This window comes from Coenobita brevimanus, chromosome 17 (genome assembly GCF_032717465.1).
Source record: "Coenobita brevimanus isolate Jiangsu-jjx chromosome 17, ASM3271746v2, whole genome shotgun sequence".
NCBI lineage: Eukaryota > Metazoa > Arthropoda > Malacostraca > Decapoda > Coenobitidae > Coenobita > Coenobita brevimanus.
Window position 1 is genome coordinate 13696662 of NC_136970.1, and position 13619 is coordinate 13710280.

Here is a 13619-nt window from a genome sequence, read left to right on the forward strand (position 1 = left end):
AACGAACCACTGTGTTGTAATTTGGCAGTGTACTTCCATTATATGCACATCCAAAGTACTGAATGCATATTCACACACCATTAACACATTCACTCTGTTAAATTAACTGTCTGTTGCAAATGCCATCATTGTGTGTGTGTGTGTGTGTGTGTGTGTGTGTGTGTGTGTGTGTGTGTGTGTGTGTTTTAACCCCCTTGCGCATGATGATGCAATGCAAGTCATAATCCTTGTAATACGAAGAGTAACCGATGAAGCAGCATGATGCAACTTCTCTATAAATGGTCGTAGAAACTTTTCCTGTAGATGGATTTGCATCAAATTTGGTTGAGTCAAAGCTTAGAGTTGCCAGGTCTAGGGTAAATGTATGGAAACAGCCGGGAGCTTATCAGATGGGTAAGTGGCCCATATTTAGCTCAGTATTGTCCCATCAGGCAGGCTGGGAGGATGTGTAAGTGCATGGCCGGGCATTTAAACCCACGTTTGGCTACTACTGCACCGTCCATACCTTACGTGTGTACAGTAATCCCTCCACTACCTGATGTAATAGAGCCAAAGGCATGTCCAGAAAGTGGTCCTGTCCGGAAAGTGGGCCCCTGCCTGCTGGACTGGTACTTATGACCCCTACCCAGCCTAACTTTGAAAGCCACCTAAAAAACTCCCTACCGGACATGCATAGCACTTACTTAAACCTATTTAAGACCCTGTTCACACCAATAATGGACATAAAGCATGAAATAAATGAAAAGGAGCCAGAAAATGAGGAATTAGGAATATGGAAAATAAGCAATGTACAGGGTACTTACAGTACGTATGTGGCCGCCTTCTCTAAGGCTCTGGTAGTTGTGAAAATGCTTTTGAAGCACGTACAGTAATCCACTGTTGTACTACACTTAATTCTTTGCACTGTGAATTATAATTGTTTAACACTGCACATTGTTCTTAATTGCACCACACCAGTTTCAACTGCCAGTTTCAGCTGCCAGTTCCACAGGCTGTCCAGATCCATTACATTCCAATTCAGTAATTCTAACGCCTCTGCTTTGGCCCTGTAATCATCTGCCATTTCTTTGATCCTCAGCTTCTCTATCTTCAGTCTTTCTCCCCGACTGCTCCTCTGTCTCTCCTGATCCACCTCACTCCTCTCAGCTTGATCTTGCATACCACAACCATATGAAGTGACAGACCTTCACATCGTCCTCTCACAGCCCTCGTATTTTTTTAATATAAAAATAATAAATGATGAGTAAAGAAATCGTAAAGTAATGCGTGAAGTGAGAGAACGAGTAATATGGGAGGAAACACAGAACTTCTGCATACAAAGAACGAAGAAAAATTTTAATATCACACAAGGTATTACATTGTGTCTGCCTGCCTGCCTGCCAGCCTGCTTGCCTGTGTTATTCAGTTAGCAAAGGTCCATAATGCCAACTATTACATCCAGCCTCACTCATTGCATGCCTTCCAGCCTGCCTACCTGCCTGCCGGCAGGCTGGAATGACTTCCTTCCTGCATGCCTGCCTGCCCACCTACCTGTGTTGTTCACCTGTGCAGAAGTCAATAAAGGTCCATCACGCCAGCTATTACATCATGACTCACTCGCTGCCTGCCAGAGTGCCTCCTTTCCCTATCTCCCTGCCTCCTTTCATCTTCCTTCTTTCTACTCGTCCCTAGCTTATCACGTTCCTTTCTTGTCTTACTGTCTTCCTCATAACCAAATTTTTTTTTTCTTTCTATGAAGAATATGTTTTGCATATTCTCGTATCTGCCTTTCCAATACATTTCTCTTTCTTGTATATCTCTTGTTTGTATGTTTGATCTTCACATGTTCATCTTATTTAGGCTGTTCTAAAAAATCTTGTTTTCGCCTTCAGAAACTAGTGTGAGGGAAGAGGTATATATATATATTTGGGGAAAGCGGTGGTTCAATCGATAGAGAGGTGGTCTGCAATCCTATCGGACCCAGGTTCAAATACCGACTGAGGCAGGGAACAGTATGAGGATTTGAATTTCATAAAAATCATACTTTACCGATCTACCAGAAGTCCCTCCGACATGTCGTAAAAATACCCCCGCTAATACCAATACACCAGTCCTGTATGAGACAGCCCTAGCATGTATTCAATATGGACGGTGGGTGTTAGCACCGAAGTGGTGACATGTAGATATATATATATATATATATATATATATATATATATATATATATATTAAAATGCAGCAGGACATCGAAGCAGACAGCAACAATCCACCAGAAGGAGCCCACGGAGGAGTGTACACAACGCGAATGAGCTCCGGGCGGAAACAGCCTAAGTTGACCCGGGCCGTGCGCCCCTGTGACATGGAACTTGCCTGCCGCCACCATAGCAGGAATACAAGACAACGTGCCGGGCAAGCTGCCCTAAATCAGACCGGGGTGGAACTGTTTTTCCAGTTCCAAAACCCCTGAGACGGACGGTAGCTTCGCACCCTCCTACAGGAGACGGCCTGAAGCTGCTCTGGAGGAAACGAGGAGACGGCCTGAAGCCAATCCCGCCTTCGTCAGTAGATGGTTGCAGCTGCTTGGAAGGTGCCCTACTAAGAGAAGGCCTGTAGCCGCTCGCCCTCCCACAGGAGAAGGCCTGAAGCCACTCTGGATGAAACGAGGAGACGGCCTGAAGCCGCTCCCACCTTCGTCAGGAGACGGCCTGCAGGCACTCGGAAGATGCCCCTTGGAGAGACGGCCTGTAGCCACTCACCCTCCTACAGGAGACTGCCTGAAGCTGCTCCGGAGGCTAATCAGCAGATGGCCAGTAGCCGGTCCTGCCTTCGTCAGGAGACAGCTGGAAGCTGCTTTGAAAGTGCCCCTGGAGAGATGGCCTGTAGCCTCTCACTCTCCTACAGGAGACGGCCTGAAGCTGCTCCGGAGGCTAATCAGGAGAGGGCCGGTAGCCACTCCTGCCTTCATCAGGAGACGGTCAGCAGCCGCTCTGAAGGTGCCCCCGGAGAGACAGCCTGTAGCCGCTCTACCCTCCTGCAGAAGACGGCTGGTAGCCTCTCCGAAGGTGCCCTGAGACAGCCACAGCCAGTAGCCGGGCCCTACAGCAAGAGACAGCCTGAAGCCACTCCTTCGTCAGGTGCTGAGCCCGGTCCACCCACCCACGACTTGGAGGGAGCCCCCAGCCTGGAGATGTATTGGAGAGGCCCTGTGACCACCACCGGGCTCATCTCCCCACAGCCGGTGGAGACGCCCCTGACGGACCCCGACACTGGCCGACGCTGCAGCTCACACCTGACGGCATCCCCGACCTTCGGGGACTGCAGCTCCCTTGACCTCCCTACCGCCCCTCAGACTCCCGGGCGGGACCTCCCTGCACCCAGAGGCTGGAGATCCTCATCCTCCATCAGGCGCCTGACTCAAAAGTTCAGGTGACTGTTCGGCCCCAGCCCAGGGGGCCAGACTCCCACCCCGAGCCCTGAGGCCTCAGTCCCCTACGCCCCCAGCAGCCCTTGACAAGAGAGGACGCCCCTGCGCTCTGTTCCCTGTCCCCGGGACCTAGCAGCCCCTGGCGGATCCAAGCCCTGTCAGTAGGGAGGCTGAGACTCCGCTGCCGCCCCTGCTCCTGACTGTGACACGTCCGACCTGACGGTGTGTGAAAGTGAATACACTCAGCATAAAGACAGAGTAGGAGTTACAGAATAAAGTGAGCCGGTGGTTAAAGTGTTAAAGAAAGTGGTGGAAAAAGATAGTGCAATAGTTAGACACTGATGGACGGGTCTACCATAGTGAACAGTATCGCCGTATCATGTAAAGATCATACGTAGGCCCCTGTGTTGAAATTCCAGTACCGCCAGCTCCACCCGGGTACATAATGAAGTAGTGTATTAGTGATCTACGAGCCAAGGTACAGTGAACACTTTATCCAACAGTGACGGCACATCTCGGCAAGACCACACTTAGGCCCAGTGTAAAATATTAACGCAACCCAGGGAAACCAGACAACCACCACCACCGGCCTAGGAAATCTAAACTCCCTCACCAACATAAGTGTCTAGCTCAAGTGTCGATCACCCAAACCAATCTGGTCCTGTACAGTATCCTGCGTGATACTATTATTCCATATCTGCAGCCCAAGAATTATAATTGTCCAGTTAATTTGTATTTGTGACATCTGCTCGTTCCTGTGTAAGATTTAGTAATACACATGTAAGGTGTTGCCTTGAGTTTTTGTGTCCTGCCTCTCTCTTATTTGTTTATTTGTGGGGGGGCCAGTGTTTTCCCGTTGGTTTCAAATGTTAATTTTTGGCCACTGGTTGGACTGTCTTCTGGAAGGACCTAACTTGCAAAAAAAATGATGTCGCCATTTTTTTTGGCCATTTCCTTATATGTTTCTATCACATTTAAGTTATTGCCCAAATCATGCTAATTAATTTAATTACGTTACCCCAAAAAACAACATAAACACTATTGTATCCAAGTCAAACACCCAATATTATTACTGAAAGTTTACATTTTGATAAAACAATAACACTCCTTTCAACAAACTAAACATTTTTTGCTTCTATAGTGAACAAAGATGGATAATGTCATTGCTCAAACATGTTTTTCCTCATTCTCTCCATCCAACATTCTGGCTGGGTCTAATCAGGTTTAAGAGAGGATAGATCATTAATGTGCAGCTAGTGTTTGTGTTCATAGTTAGATGGAAGGATCTCCTTCTTCTCCATCCTCATCAAGTCCCAAGAGTGCCTGGCTGACGTTACTGCACACCTCCTCATCAGCTCCACACCTACACATCTCGGAGCAGTTGAGGTGCTGGGACCTACAGGAACAGTTGGACATGCAACTGGTCTTCTTGCACCCACATTTAACCCCTTAACTGCGGGGCGTCACTTTCGTGATGCTCGGCTACAATGGATCATACCGCGGGGCGTCACTTTTGTGATTCTGTGTTATTTTGAATTATCCCGGGCTCTCAAGTGGTGGCTTGTATCATCTATCAGTACTACCAATGTCCAACACTAGTCAGCACTCCAAATCTCATCTGTACTCCCAACCATTGTTGACATTTTAGCGATTTTACCCCCTTCGTGACTCCCCTCCCTACCTGCCCTCCATTACCCTCTCCTCTCACCTCCCACGCTGCGCTGCACTACGGAAATATCCCCCTTCTTTTTCCACAGATTTCATCCATTGAAATAAGCCCTATGCCCTATATTTTTACCAAATAATATATACAAAAAAAAAAACAGGTAAGTGATAATGTTATACTCCAGAAATTGGCTAATTATCACCTGACAAAACCTCACGTGCATTCATTCGCTACATTACCACGGTAATTTCCCCTTTGATTTATGCCTAGTAATCGATGTCTGTAATAAAAATATATATCAGAAAGGAAGGGAGAATCCTAATTGACATTTACATTCACCTGGAACTACCTATTTCTTTATTTATTGCCGAGATTTTCTACCTATAAAAAATTAGCCTGTAAGTTAGCAGCAGTCAGCCTAAAGTGTCATTGTCAACCCTTCCCTTCTCAGATAAGCCTCGGCATTTAGTTCTTTGTCCTCCACTGTAGAGACAACATGTCGCACTCGCGCCCCGCCATTCCTGCCGCTTCTGTGCCCATTGCAAAGGGCCCCGTGACCTCTACTCCAAAGAAAAATGTTGAGGCAAGCAGGAAAGGCCTCAGTGACTCTGCAGTGGCACGAGAACTTGCAGAATTGTCCATGATAATGATGGACAGTGACTATGACGATTCGGGTGAATCATGTGATGAGCCGGGTGAGGTTATCGCGCCAGAAACAGCGACAACAAGTGCTTCTACCAGTGAATTAGTGTCTAGCTCCAAGGGAAAGGAGCCTTTAGTGCAGGAAGGACAAGAATTTGGGAAGGGAGTGAAAAGGCGGCGTGTTAGCCCCAGAACAATGCCCCACGTGACCCAGCCCGCCATGAGTCACGAGTGCATTCACCTCCCCGTTCCCCAAGCCCCGCTTTACTCATCTCGTCATCATCGTCAGCTGAGTTATCTCCGGAGTCTTCGTCGTCGGAGTCACCACCAGCATCAACAGTGAAGGCAGGCCATAGAGGTAGAGGTAGATCTAAGAGAGTGAAAAGTAGTGTAGCTAGTAGGGTAAGGGCTGCTAGTGCTGTACGGCAACCTAGGGTCAGTGACAGTGACCTTGACAGAGATAAGCCTCCCTCACAGCCAACCTCCACCACCACCACCACCACCCGCCCTCCACCGCCACGCCAGGGAATCTTGGACGCCTTCGCGTGGACGGAAGGGTCAGATTTTGTCCCCCAAAATCTGGTTTTCGATGAGAGCTCCTCAGGAGTTCAGCCTGCCTTCACTATGGACGAAAATGCTGAGTGTGTCGACTACCTTTTGGCCTTCCTAGATGACAAAGTCATGCAGCACATATGTGATGAGACCAACAGGTACGAATCACAACGTGCTGCTAGTGGTACAGGTGCAGCCAAGATGCAACAGTGGACCATGCTGGGAGTGCAGGAGCTGTATGTGTTCTTTGCCCTCATGCTTCTTATGCCACACTCCAAGAAGCATGAGTTGGAAGAATACTGGTCCATGGACCCCTTACTACCCTCACCGACCTTCAATAAGTACATGGCCAGAGATCGCTTCCAGAACATCATGGGAAACCTGCACTTTGCCGACAATGATGTACCTTCCCAAACCAACCCACTCTGGAAGATCCGGGAGATTCTGAACAGAATGAAGGATAAGTTCATGTCATTCTTCCACCCATTTCAGAAGGTTGTTATTGATGAATCCTTGGTTTTGTTCAGAGGACGTCTTCGGTTTGTTCAGTACATTCCAAGCAAACGCCATCGCTTTGGAATTAAGTTCTTTGTACTGTGCGACTGTAAGACGGGGTACATCCTTGACTTCGTCATATATTCAGCCAGCACTGTCGATCTCGATAAAACTCACCCCCTTGGCTTCTCAGGCTGTGTAGTGAAAGTGCTCCTAGAAAAGTATTTTGGTGGGAATCATGTGCTGTATATAGACAACTACTATACAAGCACCGAAACTTGCCAAATACCTTTCTGAGCACGGCATTGGCTCCTGCGGCACTGTGAAAAGTAATCGTGCCAACTTCCCCAAATTCCCAGAGGCGGGAAACTCGCAGCGAGGAGACGTGCACCTACGTAAGTGTGAGAAGATGCTGGCAATACGGTGGCATGACAAGAGAGTCGTGCACATGCTCACCACCGTACATAAGGGGGAGATGAGAGACAGTGGGAAGGTCGACCGTAGGACAGGCGAACCTGTGATGAAACCTGATGCTGTGTTGGACTATAATATCAACAAGCGGCTGGTGGACAAGTCCGACATGATGATTGGTGAGATCGACTGCCTCAGGAAGAATACTAGGTGGTACGGGAAAGTTTTTCTGCATCTCATAGATATGACGATGCTGAACGCCTTCATCCTGTACAAGATGAAGGTAAAGCCACCCAAGTCCTTCTCCCTGAGGTTGTTCGCCAGGACTTGTGTCCAGCAGCTGCTGGAAAGATATGGTAGGGTGCAAGCAGCAACTCTAAGGCGCCATCCAGTTACACTTCCCGACCGACTTGAGCAGAGGGCGTATATGGATCGGCACAGACTTGAGCTAATGCCTGCCACAGGGAAAAGGAAGGCTGCGATTCGCAGGTGTCAGGTATGTGCGCATACCACACGCCGCACACCTGAGCATAAACGCACCTCTTGGCAGTGCGCTGAATGCCAGGTTCCCCTCTGTGTTACCTGCTTCTTCGATAATCACAGCCAGAAGCAGTTCTAACAGTGCAAGTGTGGAAGCAGAATTATTTGGAAATAATGTGTAAATAATGTGTAAATAGCAGGTGAAAGCAATGGATGTTCAGTTCATATGATTGAACAGTGTATTATAGTTTTATCTTACTGAAAGTGACAGTGAATAACATAGTGTAAGTAAAATAGCAGGGTAAATATTGAAAATAGAATAAAAAATGTAAATAGTAATGTAAGTAATTAGTAATATAAGAATATGAGTACAAATAATTTATGTTATAACAGTGAGAGTGAATCCGTGGCTCTCTACGTATTTTACTGACTGAAAAATTTAATGACTTCAGTGACAATAAACTAATACGACTGAAGGAAACTTATGGAGAAAGACTCCAGATATATATAAGTGTGATATAGTAATAGAAATGTAAAGTGTGAGGGGTTTTATGAATAATAAATGACAGAGTGCCTAGAGCGAACTAGCGCAAGTGCGACGATCAGACGCGCTCGTAATTTCCATTGCTTTCACAGTGTTTTTTTTTTAGTATGGATCCCAAACTACTTGAAAATTGTAGAATAGTGTTTATAGTGTTTGTATCTGGCTGTGGTAATCATATTACGGGTTGTCGGGAAGTGTAAAGTGGAGACTTAGTTACCCTACTTCAGAGGTCTCCACAAGTCCTACGGTAACCGACGAAGGCTCAACAATCATTCCAGGAGAAAGCTGAAGGTATGTGCAATAAGCATATGTAATTTTATTATTCTAGGACTAATAACTGATTTTTGGCAAATATTTTTTGAGAGTCTGTCGGAGCCCAAATAACCCCGTGGGACACGCAAGTCATTGGTAAACAAGCCCGCGGTGTAGGGGTTAATGAGGTGAATAACTGTGGCTGGAGCTGGAGGATCCCTTGCTGGGACTAGCACTAGTCTATCCCCCTCTTCCTTCCACCCATGGCGTGTTGCTGGTGGTAGCCGAGGGTGGCGTTTTGACTTGAAGCAATACATAATGTTCTGACTGACAGCTAGAACATCTCGATGAATAGTGATAGAACGGACCGTCTCTGCTTCAATGCCTGCAGCTGGTCCTGCAACTAACCAGCGAACGAAGGCATAGAGTGCTTTGGGAACATGTTGTTCAGCATCGTCATTGCTCAGTTCTCCTTTGAATTCCCATGGGTGCTTGTTGTGGGCAGTAATGGCAGCTCGGAGAACAGAGGCACTCTCGAATAGCTGCCTCATGTCACTTTCAGTTGTCTTTGCCATAGCATCCTCCATGGCGGCATCTTGAACAGCTGTTGTAAAGACACGATCTGACTCATTACGCCGTTTTGCTTTCGTGAAGTGGACATCATCAATATGAGAGGTGATTTTTTCCTTGATATCTCGTGTAGATGGCTTTTTGTGCACACCATTGGATTCAAGCATTCTAGAGGAAGCCGACCTGAGGTCTGTCATGTTGCGAACTTCCCCAGCCTGGAGTAGAGTGCGAACTAAGCTGATAAACTCAATGTCTGAGACTACTTTGCCAACATTAGCTTCTTGCTGTGCATACTCTCTTTCCTCACTGCTGCTAGTTGCACCGCGCTGGACATTCTGAACCCAGCATGAGAGGTGGTATTTAACATCAATGGCACGAACATTGTCCTCAGTGATGGCGGCACTCAGCTGCACCTTCCAAGTCGGATTGTTGCTTGCATCAACAGCCTTTTGCAGTTGTTTCCCTGCATTAAACGTACACACCTCATGAACTGGCTCTTTCCTGTCTCCTTGGCAGAAGAAACACATGTTTGCATTGAAAGGAGATGTTGCTGAACGTGTGAAGTGAGGAGTCTTGCTTTCAGCAGAGTCTGGTACACTAGCGGCTGCAGAAGGCCGTCCACGTCTCTTCTGAAGATGTTGACTCTCTCCATGTTGGCAGGCCTTCTGGTATCGTACCCTGGCACGCTCTAGATGACCACTATGACAAGTACCATAACATTTTCTGTGCCACTTTGCTTTCATGTCTTTCAGAATGGCGGCAGTGTACCCTTGCAATCGTCCGCTGATCTGTGCATAATCAGCATCTCCATACTGTCCTCTTTCGTAGATGAACTGGAGGAACTTGGAATATGCTTCTGTTGATGGTTCAGTTACTAGGTCACGATTGTCTGGCTCCTGACACTTAATGCACAGTTTGAAATCAGTTCCTGGTCTTGGTTTCCTACTGGTGCTTGGTTCCAACTTGTAACTGCTCCTTATGGCTCACTCCACGTCAAGAATCTGCAACAGACAAAATTTGGGTCACTAAATTTCAACAGAAAAAATGGCATCATTTTCCCACTACTTAGCAATGCTAAGAACACATTCATAATGGTTGCCAAAAATTAACACGCAAAACCAACGGGAACCTCAATCTGTTACATTGGCCCCCCCACTATAAGCTCCGGTCTAGAAAAAGAACCCAGCTATTCAACCAGGTGCTCTAGGGACTGGAGGCCGACCCTAAAACTCCTAGCGTTACGTATAGCTATATATATATATATATATATATATATATATATATATATATATATATTTCTGGTTAGTGTTTTCATTTTGGTCTGAAATGTTTTCCTTAGGAGTTGACCCCCTCTCTCTCTCTCTCTCTCTCTCTCTCTCTCTCTCCAACTTGTCTCTGCATTCCGTAAACTTTTTCCTTCCAAAATTTTTGACCCACTCAACCTCCCCTTCAGGGCGACTTATTCTTTTCTTCTTCTTCCTAATCCCTCCTCCTCCCATGTTCCTGTAAATTTCATCATCATCATTTTCCCTCACTTCCTCCTCCTTCTCCTTATCCTCATCCACCTACCTTGTTTCCAGTGCTAAAGCAATGCCAAAGGTCCAGTGGTTTGTGGAGGGGGGGAGGGGGAGATTGGATTGCTTTCGATGAGAGAGAGAGAGAGAGAGAGAGAGAGATCGGGGATGCTCAGCGGGCATAACTCTTTCTCTCTCTCTCTCTCTCTCTCACACACACACACACACACACACACACACACACACACACACACATACAAATCCATGCACAGACATCGCAACACACTGTAAAACTCGACAGCACGCACAGTACCCTGCCCCTCCGTCTCTCTCTCTCTCTCTCTCTCTCTCTCTCTCTCTCTCTCTCTCTCTCTCTCTCTCTCTCTCTCTCTCTCACCTGCCGTCACAGCAATCACTATTGATGTTATTTCCTCGTTGTCACATTCACCTCAGGTATTTAGGTCAGTGGCAAATGAACCTGGATAACATGAACTGAGACCATAACAGAAGACAGACAAGAAGATTCTCTACGTACACGAAAAATTCATAAAATAGACAGTTATAATAGGTACCGTGCAGTCTATAATGAAGACCAAACTAACGATGACCCACCATAATCAAGGAAGGAGGATAACGGCAGCGACCCACACTTCGTCCTCGGTTAACGAAGTCACACTGAGCCATAATGTAGCTTAATGACACTACAGCTACGTCCGGTATCGCCTATCCAGAATAAAGAAATTCCACGTCACCTTAAAATGCAAGGGGAGGGACGCGTTTAGCTACTCGTGCCACAGCACAGGTGGGTCAACCATGAAGCTGTGATTGTGTGGTGGTGTGGCGGCGGAATGTAAATACATGCACTAGGAATTCAGTTGTGGCGGGGCGAGGCTGAGTTTTGTGGGTCATCAGGAATCAAGGACAAATTGTAAAGCGGGGTAAATGGAAAAGTGGGGAGAGGGAAAGGGCTGACAGTAATAGATAAATATGACGAGTAATCCAGAACTAAAGAAAGCAATTTGGGGAAACAGAAGGATGCAAAAAGGGACGACTTAGGAAAAGGAAGAAATTGGCTTTCAAAATGAAAAATTATTTTGAACGTAAGTATCTATAAGAAATAAACATCAAAAAGGAGGCAGGGAAAAAGTGAAAAGGCAAAAAATGTTGGGGAATGAAGGAAGGGAACAGTCAGGTTAATGAACGATTGTGGGTGAATAGTAATGAGGAACAGATTAAAAAAGTTGGAAGAGGAGGAGGAGTGAAGGCGAAAAACAAGGAGGGAGGGGGATGGCACTGTCAGAATTAAATGTTTGTGAACAGGAATAAGGAAACCAAAGAACGAGGTGTGAATTATGGGTGAAGGATGAAAAGGAAAGATATTGGATTGATAAAACTATACAGTGTGCTGCTCTCGGGTTTCTGCCCTTTCCTCTCCTCCATCCTTCTTTCCATCCATCCTCTTCTGTCTTTCTTTCCTTCATTCTTTCCTCTTTCTTCTGCCTGTGGGTGACTTTACACTCCCTCCTGTGTCTTTCTTTTCATTCATTCTTTCCTCTTCTTTCTGCCTGTGGGTGACTCTACACTGAGTGACAAGCCAAATTGTTTCCTCTACACCAGGAAACCATTTACTACGCTGGGTGGTAACCATATAACCAAATTTTGGCTCCTGGTGGTTTAGTGGGTAATAAAGGTGCTCCAATCGGATTGAGCCGGTGAAGGTTTATATCCAAGGGGTGGTTGGGGTTTATTGCTCACGTAATGCCACTCAGGGATGAGTGAGGCTGGTCACTCTCATCTTAAATGCCAGGAGCAACTTTCCTACCCCCGGGCTCCTACGCTCCTCGTGGGGCGACGTGGGATTGGATGATGGATGGATGGATAGTAGTTGAGGAAGAACACAAATTAATTACAGTTTCTAATGTGATATAAATGAAAGCGTGGGAACAGGATAAAGAGCAGGTTATATCCAGATTCATTGGTATATCTCTAAGCATTATATATTTATCTTCATGTTTTCATTGCTATCTGTCCACTTATCATATTTATTGTAGCTACAAAAACATTTATTTTTTTTCCGTTAGATTATATGCTGTACATTTGGTACTTCGTAATATTATGATGCGTGTATATTTAGGTTTATTCTTCCTAGCTTCAGTAATTTTATTTACCAATGGATATATTTTTGAAACTACTGGGATTATATACAGCCTCGTCATTATTAACCACTTCATTATTGCAGTGCTGCTCAGTACCTGAATAAAGTAGCCCATTAGTGGCGAAAATAAATGTAGAGTAGGTCAACAGATTTAAGGAGTTGGTTAGACTGGGTTATTATTGCCTAAATCTCTCTCTCTCTCTCTCTCTCTCTCTCTCTCTCTCTCTCTCTCTGTCTGTCTCTCTCTCTCTCTCTCCCTCTCTCTCTAGCTTTTAGTAGTCTGTTCTGTGCCAACACAGTGCTCCTGTCTTTCCTTCAGTAGCCTCTCTCTCTCTCTCTCTCTCTCTCTCTCTCTCTCTCTCTCTCTCTCTCTCTCTCTCTCTCTCTCTCTCTCTCTCTCTCTTCACCCCGCCTTATCTTTATGTATCAGGGTTCTGAGCATCAACGACCATACAGTGACAAAAAGTCTGTTGTTATTCATGTTCCTTTGTATTTCCTTATGCTATCTCCCTCTCTCTTTCCCACATTATCTCCCCTCTCCTTTTCCTCATTGCCTTCTCTCTTTTCTCTTGATATTTCCTCCCCTCACCTCCTCTACCTTTCCAATGCCTTCCTCTCTTTCTTTCCGATACTCTCCTCCCCCAGCCTATGCAGACGAAACAGAGGCAAAGCTGAAACCGTTTAAAAGCAATATAGGAGGAAGAACAGATATTAATTTCCCGCCAAATTTCCAATATCCTATTGTCCTTCCCTTTGTTCTCTTTCCCCACCTTTCCCCTTTCATGCCATCCCACCATTCCTTCCTTTCATCTCCCCTATCCTTTCTTCCATCCCATCATTTCTTCCTACTACTTTCCATTTTACTGTGATCTTCCCAAAGTCTGCGGGCACGCGACCCGGTTTAGGTTTGGATAGGTTAGGCTAGGTTTGGTTGG